The following is a 14,818-nucleotide window of genomic DNA, read 5'->3' as shown; positions in this document are numbered from 1 at the left end:
TCATATTTCGACCAGTCTCTTTTTATATAAATACCCTAAGTTGTGGAATCTGTTCTATCTTTATTATCTATATCTTGCATACAAATCAAATATCTAGAGCCTGCTTGATGGAGAAAAACCAAAGTGATAATGGTGGGCAACTAAGAATAACAAGAGAAACATAAATATAGGATTGGGAGGAGTGGTGCAGCCATGGTCATCATCAGCATCAAGCAAAGAAATCAGCTTTAGTATATAGGGAAAGTTAAAGTTGTTTATGCAGAGACAGTGTAACCAAGGAAAAATATCTTCAAACTTTATGGGCTTCTGTATGTGCTAGGGAAAATGTTACAAAAAAGGTAATGAAAATCAATCTAGTCCACTACAATTGTTTCATCACAAGACTTCCGTAGAGTGAAGTAAAAGATAATAGCTTCCTGGGAGAGGATGAAAAACAAGTTGAAGAAAAACATGTTGTTCTTGAAGGAAGAGGGCAGCTGGGGGTCATTCTTAGAACGTTTCCAAGTTGTGGGGGACCCCACCACCTCATGACTGTTCTCCACCACAGACCAGTAAATACACAATTGAAATGAGATCTTCCAGGTCTTCGAAAAATACCAGGCATACTTTCACATTGAGAAGAAATAATAAATATCATGTAATAAAATTCATTGTACAATAAAACTGGGGTTCTCGTTTCTATAGTAGATAAATACAGATAGCATTCTCATTACTGAGTTTCCTTCATGATCACTAATATATTTTTCAATGCCGAAACATTTACTCATTGTTTAGTATTTAAGTTTATAAATGGAAGCTTCTAAAGTGACAATATTGAAACTGTTAAGAGCAATGTTTTCCTAATAATCAGTTATTTGCATATCTCTTCTGTGTGTACATGAAGCACCACTTATAAAGTAGTATGTAATGTATGTATGCATGTGTAACATATTTATAGAATAAAATGTTCCTGGCCAGTCTCCACAAACATAGCTCAGAGTTTAGGGTACTGGCCACATGCACCTGAGCAAGTGGGTTTAAACATGGCCCGAGCCTACTAAAACAAAAATGACAACAGCAGGAAAAAAAAAAAAAAAAGAAAGGCAGGTGCCTGTAGTCCCAGCTACTTGGGAGGCTGAAGCAAGAGAATCGCTTAAGCCCAAGAGTTTGACGTTGCTGTGAGCTGCAACACCACAGGACTCTACCAAGGGTGACATAGTGAGAGTCTATCTCAAAAAAAAAAAAAGAAAGAAAGAAAGAAAGAAAGAAAAAGAAAAAAGGAAAAAATATTCCTAGCCAATTTGTAGAATCTACAAAAAGTACAAAATTATAAGTCATCTGGCAACCTATCTTTGAATATTACCAGGTAAACAATGAAGACATACATAAAATAATACAGAAAAGTCATATGAATTAAAAATTAGTAAGATGACTTTATAAAATAGCTTATCTTTCAACTAGAGTATAGGAGTCATTTTTATTAACTGAGCAAAATCACTCCATAAAAACAATTTCAATTGACTGATCTGCAAATTAAAATGACACTATTTATTTCAGTGATAGAAAGTAGTAGGGACTCGTGCAGATCGGGTACTCACCTAATGGCTATATCTGTGACCTCACCAGTGCTTGCTGGAGCAGTATGAAGTCAGGTTAGGATCAGGACTTCACAGGGTAGGGGTAGTAGCTTTCAGAAGTGTGCGAGGCCAAGTGAGCTCCCAACTCAACTCTGTTATGGAGAAGAATGAGCTTGACTCCTTGACAGTCTCTAATTTATAGGACCTCTGAGGACCACACCCATAATGTCAAAGTGATTATCAAAGTGATTACTACTCATCAGATGGGTGGGTGTTAGTATGGGCGATTAGGTTTCCCGGAGACAAAAGGAAAGACTGATTTATCACCTTGTATAGCTCCGGAAACAAATTTCTACCAACATCATCTCATCAAGAATCACATATTTTTGCAACAAATAAACTCCCTACTGGTGATTTAGTATCTAAAAAACTATTTCTGGATTGGTAGCTTTAATTATTAACTTATAACAAAAAACGGTAAAAAAAAAAAAAAATTCAAGTTAGTAGTTTTGTCAAATGTCTAAGAAACGTTGGCGATGATGTGCCTGAGGGTGACTTTACATGTATTTGTTACTGTAGGAAGTGTTTTATTTTTTATATTGATTTATTTTTGTATTGTAAAAATGTAATGTGAGAACAATTTTGGCCCTTACTTCAGAACACAGATTTCTCCTGCTCCTGAAACTCCAGATAATGTTGTCTAAGGGTTTCTCCCCAGAGCATAACACAGAATTCTTTGCCAGGCGCCCCCCAACCCCATGTCAGAGGGAATGAGGGGAAATTGCTGGGAAGCCAGAAGCAGGGTGCCCCTGAGTCTGAGCAGGGGAGAGAAGTTATGTGGAGGTTAATCAGAATTTATTTCTACCCCAGAATATAATTATGATGGGAGCCTTTTCCCCAACTCATTTAGTTCACTGCTTATGGGGCAGGAAGAGATGACACATTGGAGTCTTAAGGAAAACCCTTCTCCTGACAATTCCCTCCAAACATCTTCCATGTTGTCTGAGAGAGCCAAACTGGATTCTGAAGCAGCATCTCAGATCTGTGCACAAGAGTTTTTAGGCAACTGCCTTGGTTTCACAGAGAAAATTGGGACAGTGGGATGATACATCAAAGCTCTGAGGACCTAGAGGAAGGAAGGCCTGGCTCTGCCTCGCTGACCGGAGGCCTCGCTGTGGAACTCAGCGCCCGACCTCCGGCCTGGGCCTCCGCCGCCACCCGCACCCGTGCCAAGCGGAGGGGCCCTCACGAAGGCCGATGGCTGCAGCCGCGGTGGCACTCTGGGGCTGCGCAGCCGGGGCGGCGGGTCTCCACCGGCGGCTGGGCCGTGGCACGACTTGAGGGCCGCGAGTTCGAGTATCTGATGAAGGAGAGCTCCGTGACCCTCTGGTGCAACTCGGGGCAGGGCTCGGTGGACGTGAGTACGGGGCGCTGGAGCTTCATCTCCCAGTGCCTCCTAGAGATCTTCACACCCCGAGTTGCTGGCCGGGCAGCCCAGGCCGGACACTGGCAGCCTGGCAGCTACTTCTACCTGCGCTGCCTCTGCAAGAACTGCGTGTGCATGGACTGCTGTTCCAGAGGCACAGGGCGCTGGCGGCAGCTGCCTCGTGCGTACAGGTTCAGGTTTCGGAGCACAAACATCAAGATCACATTCACTGCCCTGTGCAGGGACAAGAGGGAGAAGCAGGAAACGATGAGTCCCCGGTGAAGGCCGTTCAGCCGCCCATCTCGCTTCTGACCATCAACATTCCAGACACCGTGGCCCCTCCCCTCCCCCACGGGGACCATCAGTGCTGCCAACTCCTGCCCATCCAGCCCCCCGGGAGCAGGGTCTTCAGGGTACAAAGTGGGCCGAGTGATGCCACCTGACCTCAATTTAATGGCAGAAAACTCGCAGCCAGAACATGAGAAGGAAGCTTCTGGAGGAGACAGCCCAAAGGATGGCTCAAAGCCACCTTATTCCTGTGCACAGTTAATAGTACAAGCAATTACGATGTTCCTGATAAACAACTTACCCTAAATGGAATTTACACACATATCACAAAAAATTACCCCCAGTACAGGACTGCAGACAAGGGCTGCCAGAATTCAATTCGCCACAATCTCTCTCTGAATCATTACTTCATCAAAGTACCACCTTCCCAGGAAGAACCAGTGGAGGATAGATCCTGCCTCTGAAAGCAAATTAATAGAGCAGGCTTTTAGGAAAAGATGGCCTAGGTGCGTGCCTTGCTTTAGAACCCCCCCTGGCACCGCTCTCTTCTAGCAGCACCCGGCCTCTCCCAGTTACACTGGGCGCTGTCTGCTCACTCCAGCGGCACCCAGACCCCTGGAGCCTGTCCAGGGAAGGTTCGCCCACACCCTGGAGCCTGAGCCTGGCGCCTCACAGCCCAAACTCGCTGTTATCCAGGAAGCTCGGTGTGCCCAGAGCCACCAGGGTCACCTCTGCCCAGCCAGCCAGTCCTCGTTGGTGTTCAGCGACAGCTGCCACAGACCATTTAAGCCCGCCCCTTACACGGTTGCAGCCCCAGTGACCACTCCGACCTCCCAGGTTCACGTCGTCCACCAGTTGGTCACCAGTGTGGCTGGACTGGCTTCAGCAAACACTTACACTGTTGCGGGACAAGCTGTGGTCACTCAGGTGGCTGTGCTGCCCCCCACGAAGTCCGAGCCGGGGGAGAACGGCCGTCACAGGGAAGTAAAAGTAGAATCTATTCCCGCAACTAGCCATGCCACATTAGGCACTGCCAGCTGGATCATTCAGCCCTCACAGACCACCCCTGTCCAGACGGTCAACATAGTACAACAGGCGCCTCTAGGTCAACACCAGCAACCAATAAAATCTGTAACACAAAATGGTACTCACGTGGTACCAATCCCCAGCGCAGTCCATGGCCAGGTGGACGTGGGGTAGTGAGCCCTCTGCGCTTGCTGGCAGCCCACGCGTCAGCATCAGCCTCCCAGCCCCGTCCACAAAGCGCCAGAATGGCTACCAGCCAGAGCAGCCAGAGCAGCAGCGGCTGAAAACGGAGGACAGCGAGAGTATCGTCATGGCCCGGAGCATGGACAGGCCACCGGCAGCTGCGAGGGAGAAGGGCATCCAAAACTAGCGTCTGGGAGAGTTTTCTGACTTCAAAGATACCAACTTTGTGGTGCCAAAAGGAGACATTGCCTCTCACCTATGCTCAGAGCGCATCCTCTGGCCTAGCCCAGCCCATGGAATGATTTACTTTTGTCTGTCTTGTTAAAGTTCAGAGGGAGCTACTCTGTGACAGCTGCAAATGTCCCCTGGTGGAGCGGTTGCCTGAAGGATTTCAGCACCTCGGTCTCGGTGGGTGGGACAGACAAGCGGCGCTGCAGCCACAGGTGCAGGCACATGTGAGGGTCCAGGGATGAGCCTGTTGTACAAAAGAGCTGCCGGGGCTCGTCCAGCTGCACTTAACTGTTCTCTTTCTTGGTATTTCTTATTGTTTGTTTCTTTGTGTTAACTTTGTCCCTGGCAAAATATTTTCACTCTAAGCACAACCAGTCTCCTAAACAAAGAAAATAATAATGATAGCAAGGAAGGAAAATGAAGTTGAGGAAGCCCCTGTCTTCTAGGATGCCTCATTTTGAGCATGGGCAACAATGGATGATTTCACCTTGAGGTCTTTCCTGGTGTCCTCTGAGATCTGGGTTTTCTTCTGGATGAGGCCATCCAGAGATGTGACAAGAGGTTTGATTCTAGGGGCCTAAAGCAGGGACTTGGGATGGAGAATCCCTAAAGGAAGGGGACCTGCTGAGCAGATTCCTGGATGCTTGGGGCACAGTGGAGGTAGAGTAGGGATAACTTTGCAGAACCTGAAAATTCCAGAACTCCCCTGACCCCATCACCAGTGGACGGATCCTGTGATAGTGGAAGCCTGGGGAAACATGGGAGAAGGTGTGATAAAGAGCAGCCCCCTAAAAGACCCAGGTTTGTCTCAGCCTGTTTCAGCCTTAGTCCCACACATGTTCCCCCGTTTAATCTCAAAGGCAGGTTTCAGAATAAAACAGGAAATTTCTCCCAGTTCCCCCAACCCCCTAGCAATGGCTAAACAATGGTGGAAAAATTACCTACACAAGTTCCCAAGCCACTGTATCGCCCACGCTGTCTCCGTGCCAACCATGACGATGTAGGCCATGCAGTCATCAGGCTATAGGCCCCTGACTGTAACTCTGCCTCTAGCTAACTGCCACGTTCTGCTTTTGTTTCTGCTTCCTTCCATGGCGCAAATGGATAAAAGTCCACCTGCCCCTCACTTCGGCTGTTTGCTATCCCAGCAACAGCCCCCTCCCCAGGTGCAATAAATCACCTTCTGATTTATACCTGAAGTGGGGTCCGAGTCTTTCTTACAGGTGGCTGTGGGTACTACACTGCTTACAACAAAGGGAAGTAAAATACTACTGTAGCTTTTACTGTTCACTGCACTGAGCGTCCTCTTAGTTTCAGAAACAAGGTACTCCAAGTGCTCTGGGGCCTATAGAGCAGAGCACTTTTCTATGGTTCCTCCAAAAGCACTCAGCGTCACCCAACTGACAGAGACGTCTGTGAGGACTTCTGGCTCCTAGAGTCTCTCTAGGATTTCTAAATCCAAAATTGACTGTCTGAACCAGGAGCTGCTCTGATTGTTCTCCTGGTTTGTTTTTCCAGAGCAGACAGCACATTGGCTCCATACATAGGTCTGACCATTCTAAATTCCAATCCAGCCTTCTATGTTACAAAGGTATAAACTATTTCTCAGATCAGAAGCATAAAAGATGTGTATTGACAGTTTGATAGCTATAGTTACACATTCATTTTGAACATTTGGGCATTTGGTATGTGTGCCTCGATTTGTTTTCCTGCTCCAGTTTCACAAATACGAGAAGATATCTGTGAAAAAGTCTCACTGAGAGGTTCTTTTAACACCCACCTCTTCCCAGCCTGGGGCTTGTTCCCAAGCCAGTTTCCTTGAAAATTGCTTTCTATGTCTTCTTTTACTACTTAGTTCATAAATCATTGTAACAGAAAATCTACTATAGTGGAAAAGTGATAGAGCTCATTTTTTAAATTAATATTAAATCATAGCTGTGTATATCAATGCAATCATGCGGCACCATACACTGGTTTTTTAGACCGTTTGACACTTTTCATCACACTGGTTAACATAGCCTTCCTGGCGTTTTCTTAGTTATTGTGTTAAGACAATTATATCCTACAAATTTACTAAGTTTCACATGTACCCTTGTGAGATGCACCGCAGGTGTAATCCCACCAATCACCTTCCCTCTGCCCATCCTCCCTCCTCCCTCCCCTCCCTCTCCCTCTTTCCCATATTCTTAGGTTATCACTGGGTTATAGCTTTCATATGAAAGCCATAAATTAGTTTCATAGTAGGGCTGAGTACATTGGATACTTTTTCTTCCATTCTTGAGATACTTTACTAAGAACAATGATAGACCTTATTTGTAATGAATTATTTCTATCGAAACTCTAGTAAAAGTTAATAATTGAATCTGGATGTCTCCCTTTCCTGAAGCATTCCCCACCTAAGGATTCAGGTGACTATAAAGAGTTGATGATAGGTTTGGGATGTTTTGCTTAAAGAAAAAAATTATCTTTAAAGGAACAAGAATTATTACCTGGTCTTAGACCTCCCATAGCACACTCATATAGGTAGGTTGAAACTTTTGAGAGACACAAAAATCACAACACATACAATCCATGCAGACAAAAACAGATGAAGCCCTCCCCGCAACACCAATGAACCTAGCAAGTTGAAACTGGCAGGGTGAATGTGAAAAGACACTGTTGACCGTGTTACATAGACATGAAATAATGGACCGTAACACAGTCTGTCTCAAAACTTCTATAGTGATCCATGTATAGTTTATGTTCAGAAGGTGATTAAGCTTCAGCCATTGTGTTCTGAAAAATGGTTGTGAATTTCAAAAGCATGACTATTCTCTCCTGAGACCCATGATTTTACAAAGACTCCCAAAGCCTTTTGTTCATTCCTTGGTTTACAATAATTTTAGGAGCATCTCTTCCTAAATGAGGTACAGAAATATATACTTGTTAATAAAACAATATGTATTATTCAGAACTAATCAGAAGTATCCTCCAGGAGGATGGGTAGAATACACAGAAAAGATTTGCGTCAGCAGTGGGGAATAATTATCTTCAGATTGAATCTTTCTCCAGTTTAGGCTATTCTATCTTAAAAGGAAGATCTTAAAACATTCAACTATTTCCAAACTATTTAACAGTGATTCCAAATAGCACTGAAAAATACTACAAAGAATATAAAACTATGCAACATCCCCCCACAAGGTTCACAATATCTGGAATACAATAAAAAGTATCAATAACGCAAGGGGGCAGAAAAAGAAGGCCAGTCAAAAGGAGGAAAAGTGGTCATTCAAAACCAGAACTGACACAGATATTAGAGCTAGCAGATGAGGACATTAGAGCATTTAAAATAACCATACTTCAGCTGTTCAGATAAAGTAGGGATATGGAAAGCATAAAAAACAAATTTAAATTACAGAGATAAAATCTACAACTTCTGAAAGGAAAAATGCATTGACTGGGATTAATGAGAGATTAGACACTCCAGAAGATTAGATCAGTAAATGTTAACACTACAAAACGAAACAGAACGAAGAATTTTGTTAACAATAATCCTATTCTTATACTCTTATTGTCTGTCTGCTCTGCTGTGATGTTAAATTTTATGTATTAATTTGGCTAGGTCACATGCTTTAGTCTGTTTAATGATGCCATAACAGAACACAAGTCTCGACAATTTATAAGGAAATTAATTTGCTCCCAATTCTAATGGCTGGAAAGTCCAGGATTGGGCAGCTGCATCTAGTGAGGCCACCAGGCTGCTTCTACTCACACAGGCAGTGAGCATGTCCTAAGAGATCACGTGGCCACAGAGGAAGCAAGAGAGGGAAACCTAGGGAACTAGCCTCTTTTAAACAACACACTTTCTCTGGAGGGAGTCTATTCTCAAAAGAGCTACACCTCACTCACCCCTGATGGAGGTACTAATCTATTGATGTGGGTTTCACTCGAGGATCAGAGCACCCAGCACTAGCTTCACCTTCCAACTTTGCCTCCTATTTTGACATAGTGTTGCCAGGGATGAGCCACACCAGAGCTCCACGGCACCCAGGTTTTCATCGAAAGCCAGTCTAAATGTCCCTGTGCAGACAGTTTTTAAGATGTGATTAACATTTTAATAGACTCGAGTTAATCAGATTCTTTTCCATGAGGTGTTTGGGCTTTGTGCAGTCAACTAAATGTTTTAGAGTGAAGACTACCCTACCTTGAGGAGGAATTATTTCTGCCTCCAGTCAGCCTTCACACTGGAGACTGCAACATCAGCTCATCCCTGAGTCAACAGCCTACTGGTCTACCTTTCAGATTTTAGAATTGTCAGTCTCTAAAATCATGTAAGTCAATTCCTAATACTCCAGTTAGATAGATCAAGATATGTATGTGTTTGGATGTAGATTTATGCCTATAGGGTCATGCCTTGCTCAATGATGAAACTACATTCTGAGAAAAGCATTCCTAGGTAATTGTATCATTGTGAGACTGCTACTGAGTATGCTTACACAAACCTAGTGTAAAAGCCTGTTAGCTCCTAAAACCTCAGCATGTCCCCCCCAACCCCCGTAGATTCCGAGAAAGGGCTTCAGAACGAGAAAGCACAAAGTCCCCAAGTTCCCGAAACCTCCCCTAGTTCCCAGTGAACAAACAATAGTGAAAACTTACTCAAGCTGTGTTTCTCAAGCTATAGGTTCCCGTGAACAAACAATAGTAGAAACTTACTCAAGCTGTGTTTCTCAAGCTGTAACCCCGCCCTGAGCTAGCCGCAATATTCTGCTTCTGTACTAACTTGCTTGCCACGTGGCACAAAAAAGGTATAAAAGTCAACCTGCCTTCCACTTCAGGGCCACCTGCCTTTGAGAGCAGCGGTCCCCTGCACAGGTGTAATAAAATCACCATCTGATTTTACCATAGTGGGGTCTGAGTCTATCTTTACAGGCTGTGACGGATACAACACTAGATGGGTTATCCTATTATATACCTAGGCTATATGGTATAGCCTATTGCTTCTAGGCTAAAAATTTGTACAGTATGTTACTGTACTGAACACTCTAGGAAATCATAGCACAGAGGTAAGTATTTGTATATCTAGATATAGAAAAAGTACCATGAAATTACAGTAGACAAGATTTTAAAAATTGGCTGGACGTAGAGTTTCATGCCTATAATCCCAGCATTTTGGGAGGCCAAAACAGGAGAATTGCTTTGAGGCCAAGAGTTTGAGAACAGCCTGGGAAACATAGGGAGGACCTGTCTTTACAAAAACAAAAACAAACAAAAAATTATCTACACATGGTGGTCTGTAGTCCCAGTTTCTTGGGAAGCTAACCAGGAGGATTACTTGAACTCAGGAGGTCAAGGTTACAATGATCTGTGATCATGCCACCGAACTCCTGCCTGTACAACAGAATGAGAACTTGCCTTAAAAAAATAAATAAATAAGTAAAAAGAATAAAAAAATTGGATCGCTATACTGGGCAGCTCCAGTACAGTCTTTTGAGACCATCCTTGTATATTTGGTCCGTTGTTAACTAAAACACCATTATTCAGCACATAGACGGCCCCAAAGATTACAGTGGAACTATATATACAGGTAAACTGTTTTTCCCACCTCTAGAGAACACTGACTAGTACACCCATTTCACAGTCAGAGCATTCAGGAAAAGTTGGCCAGTTTTTCCTGTTCATTTGTTCATTATTGATTTCCTTTGGTTCACTAATGCACAAAACAGTTCCTGAGACATAGAGTGCTACCTTTCCTGAGAAATTGAAACCATATAATTTCCCAGGTGTCTCTGGAAGGAAAATATCAATGTAATGAAAGTGATTTTCTCTTGAATTTTGCTTTCTTTTGACATGTTTTTCCAAATATCAATAGTACTATTTGGCAGACCACAACGTGGCCTGCCCCTCATCTCTGCATCATTCATAATAAACCTCTGAACTGTTTTTTGTGTTGTTGTTTTTTGTTTGTTTGTTTGTTTTTTGCAGTTTTGGGCTGGGGCTGGTTTTGAACCCTCCACCTCTGGCATATGGGGCCGGCGCCCTACCCCTTTGAGACCCAGGCACCACCCTCTGAACTGTTATTTTTAAACCAGATTCTACTCAAGTACATTTGTGTCTTGAAAATTGTTGAAGATATCTGTTCCCGCATTATGTTTGCAAGAGTGCTCAAAGTAAGTAACTCTTGGTAGCAAAGAAAATCTTCCCTTTTGATCAGAATGAAGGGTAAGCCTATGCTGAGTTGGCAGTATGAGTTAATTCATCCAAAATAGTTGATTAACGTATATATTTGCTTTTGCCTTATAGGTTTGATTTCTGCAATACAACCTTTCATATCTCTCCCTCTAATTTAAGATACTTGTGGTCCTTATGAGTGTTATGATGCTGACAAACAATGAATTTCCTTGAAAGTTGCCATCATCACGTAAACCAGTAACTGTGAACAGTTTGCAACATCCGTAGATTCATCAAGCTGGATACTAAATATTGGAAGTGGAGCAGATTTAATTTCCTGGATTACCTGATCAAGAATATCAGCAGATATATCATCTATTCTTCTGCCGACAGTGTTGTTAGATAAGGAAGTTGCACTCAATTTCATAACAAATTCTCCTCTGATCATAACTTGAACAATGTCTTTGGCCACTGGCAACAATAAATCCTCAGCAGTGGTGTGAGGTCTCACAGCTCTGGTGATTCTGAGTGCCACGCAATATGAAGCTTCAATGGCTGCTATGTTTTGTTTGTGGTACTTGCCACCAGTGTCAAGTCTGGCTTGAATCCATCAGCTTTGCTTCTAAAATACTTGGTATCCTTGCTGGCAAAGTTAGGATGCTTGCTATCAAAATGGCATTTTAGTTTGTTTGGTTTTATACATTCGGCTGATACAACTTCACAACAAATAACACATTGTGGTTTCTCAATTCTGCTATAATTATTGAGGTAAAACCATACTGTAAAAAATCCTCACTATATTTTCTTTTCTTAATGTTCTTCTCTACACAATCCATTGTCATGGGATGGTTTGCTAATGAAAATAATATATGACAATAGCTTTAATAATACAAAAGATGATACAAGGCATAGTTCAGTCAATACAGTTCATTAAAGTTTCCTATGATTTACGTTCTCTGTGTTGTTGGGTGTTTTTTTTTTTTTTAACATACATGTTATTATCACAAAGGGGCAGTCTTCACATCAACCACAGCGGAATATAAAAAGACCGATCAGCATCTAGATTTAAGTTCCCATGGTACAGATATATATATTTTTTGCAGTAGTTGATGATTTTACAGTACATGATTTTACATTTACCCAATGATCATAATTCATGAAGTGTCATTTTACCTCCAATAATGCTGCTTTCTTTCTTTCTTTTTTTTTTTTTTCTTTTTAGAGACAGAGTCTTACTTTATTGCCCTCGGTAGAGTGCTATGGTGTCACAGCTCACAGCAACTTCCAACTCCTGGGCTTAGGCGATTCTCTTGCCTCAGCCTCCCAAGTAGCTGGGACTACAGGTGCCCACAACAACGCCTGGCTATTTTTTTGTTGCCTTAAGTATTTGATAGAGTTTCTCAGTGAATTAGCTTGCACCTTGGCTCTGTATATGGAAAAGTTTCAAATGAATTTAATATTTTAATTTTTGCCTGATTTTATTATATTAATTTGTAGAGATTGTATAGGGATTTATTTCTAATTTATCGTATTGCACATTTCTAGATTTTAAGGCAGTTGAGATCAAAATTTTAAAAAGTAATATGCAAAAATAAAGGTTTTTAGCAAAGTTTCCTCAATGTCTCAGGATCTCCTGTGGGCAGGAGGAGGCCATAATTATACTTCTTGTATTTAATTCCTATATTTACTACATGGGATAAATGGTGGCATATAATCTATAGAAATTTGAAGAATGTTCTAATTGTACTCAAAATAAAAATCCGAGCCATGGGCGGTGCCTGTGTCTCAAGGGAGTAGGGCACCAGCCCCATATAACAAAGGTGGTGGGTTTAAACCTGACTGCGGCCAAAAAAAAAAAAAAATACATATATATATATATATATATATATATATATATCCGAGCCTATCTCTCGTCATCAATATTTAGGTGGACAAATATAAATTTGAATAAAAATAGAAAATGACACAGTAAATAAAGAACGGTACAAAGAGATAAAACCCTGACAAAGCAGATTTGTTAATACCTAGATTATACCTGTTTTTGATACAACTCCTATGTGTTTATGTATATATATTTACTGATAATAAGTTTGGCATATAGCTCAGAGTGAGGACATATTTATAATCATTTGGGTGATTTAAAAGCATCATAGAAATCAACTGTTCTGGTACAAAACAAATTAATGAACAGAAAAAGTGTTAAGTAATTTTGTTAAAAAGTTTGATTTGGTAATTAGGTACACACATAAACATCATTTTTGATACTAAACAGAAGATAAAATAATTTTTAAACCCTATAGAAAAGATTTTTATAAGTACTGTGAAATGACAGTAGAAACCATCAATTACAGCATAACCCATAAGTAATATGTAAATAACCACATGCACATTTCCTCTAAGATAATTTTAAATAACTACTGGAGAAAATTTAAACCAACATTACTTTAGGAGACTTCAAGTATTATTTTTTCTTTTTTTGAGACAGCCTCACTTTGTCACTCTTGGTAGAGTGCCGTGGCATGACAGCAACATCAAACTCTTGGGCTCAAATGATTCTGTTGCCTAGCTGCCCTAGTAGCTGGGAAGATAGGTGCCCACCACAATGCTTGGCTATATATTATTTTGGTTTAGCAGGCCTGGGTGGCTTCCAAACCACCCGCCCTGGAGCATGTGGCTGGTGCCCTAACCACTGAGCTACGGGCACCCCCAGAGTTCAAGTATTGATAAGAAGAAAGCATTTTCACTGGAGCCAAAGGACCTGCATTTACATAATTAATTCTATCAATACTGAATTTAGGGGACTGAACAACAGTAAGTCTGGCTGTAATCAGGTCTCATACATTAAAGTGGAAGATTGCCACTTTATAGTACATGTTTTGGGCAAAAGGATATTCATAAATACTATTTGGTGAAGACATCTAAAAATACTCAAATGTTATCATTATTCATAAGTTACTTAACAAATTGAATCAGAAAATATGGGTACTTTCGAAGAGCCCAAGTAAATTAAAAGAAGAATTCATAGGAGTAATCAAACCAACAAGTCAGTTTTTCTTCAGAAACTTTATAACCATGTGGACCTCAAGGCTTTGGGGACTTCTCAACTTATCCTTTTTGACTAAATCAGGAAAATTTCTAAATGAACTTATCCCAAATGTAAATTTTTTCAAATGTGCAAACCAAATTATTTTCAAATTGTAATTTCTTATGGAGTATGAAGCAAGGTGAGAAGGTCATCTCTAGAGCCTGTGTAGTACAGAAAACAGGGAAATAAAGAGTGCTGAGAGAAATTAGTGTCCATACTATAATTGGATACCTACCTAAAATGTCTTTACAAAATAAGGGTAACATTTTTTTTTGAAAATAAAAAATAAATGAGTAATGTAAAATATTGATAAATTTTATTACCAATAGGAGCTTCTTTAGATAGAGAAGTTTTCTGATATAAAGTTCAGGGAAGCAAATTAAAAGATAACAAATTTCTTGTTTGTTTTTTTTATGATGAAAAGTTATATATTTAGAATGAGCCACCTCGACTTGGTTTAAATGATCCCAATTTTGTTGGCAACATGCAGAGCATCATAATCAGAAGCCAGTGGAACATATGCCTTCTACTCGCCATCATTTCATTTTTTTATAAATGAAATCGGATTTATTCATCTTTTTATATATTGGCCTTGATGCAAAAGAAGACTAAAAGTGACTTAAAAGGTGAATAGAGTAACTTTAAAAAAACATCAAAAATATATATTTTCTCCCCCAAAGCTAGCTGCTTCCAACTTGATTTAATACTTTGCATGTTTTCCCTTCATTGCTTGGTAAACACATTTGCTTCTGTTTTCTGTAATCACTGTGTGACTGTTGATTTTTGCTGTTTTGTCAACTGACGTTTCACCTTCTGTTTCACGAGTTCGGGAGGAATTGTTGAACAGCTCTCAACACTGCCTGTAGAAGAAGTAAT

General features: G+C 41.2%; 3 pseudogenes across 2 annotated transcripts in view; 2 read left to right on the top strand and 1 right to left on the bottom strand.

The window, feature by feature from the left end:
* The window catches only part of LOC128572296 (cyclin-dependent kinase 16-like), a 116,849-nt pseudogene that overhangs the window by 95,100 nt on the left and 6,931 nt on the right, over positions 1 to 14,818 (top strand). The window lies entirely within an intron of this gene.
* Positions 1 to 14,818, bottom strand: part of LOC128572295 (cyclin-dependent kinase 16-like) — a 116,844-nt pseudogene that overhangs the window by 96,593 nt on the left and 5,433 nt on the right. The window contains exon 2 of the transcript XR_008376159.1: positions 997 to 1,002. The product of XR_008376159.1 is annotated as a cyclin-dependent kinase 16-like (transcript). The remainder of the gene's footprint in view (positions 1 to 996; positions 1,003 to 14,818) is intronic.
* Positions 2,431 to 4,666, top strand: LOC128572291 (forkhead box protein K2-like; annotated as a pseudogene).

Source organism: Nycticebus coucang, chromosome 20 (assembly GCF_027406575.1).
Source record: "Nycticebus coucang isolate mNycCou1 chromosome 20, mNycCou1.pri, whole genome shotgun sequence".
NCBI classification, from domain to species: domain Eukaryota; kingdom Metazoa; phylum Chordata; class Mammalia; order Primates; family Lorisidae; genus Nycticebus; species Nycticebus coucang.
This window is presented reverse-complemented; position numbering and strand designations above follow the sequence as displayed.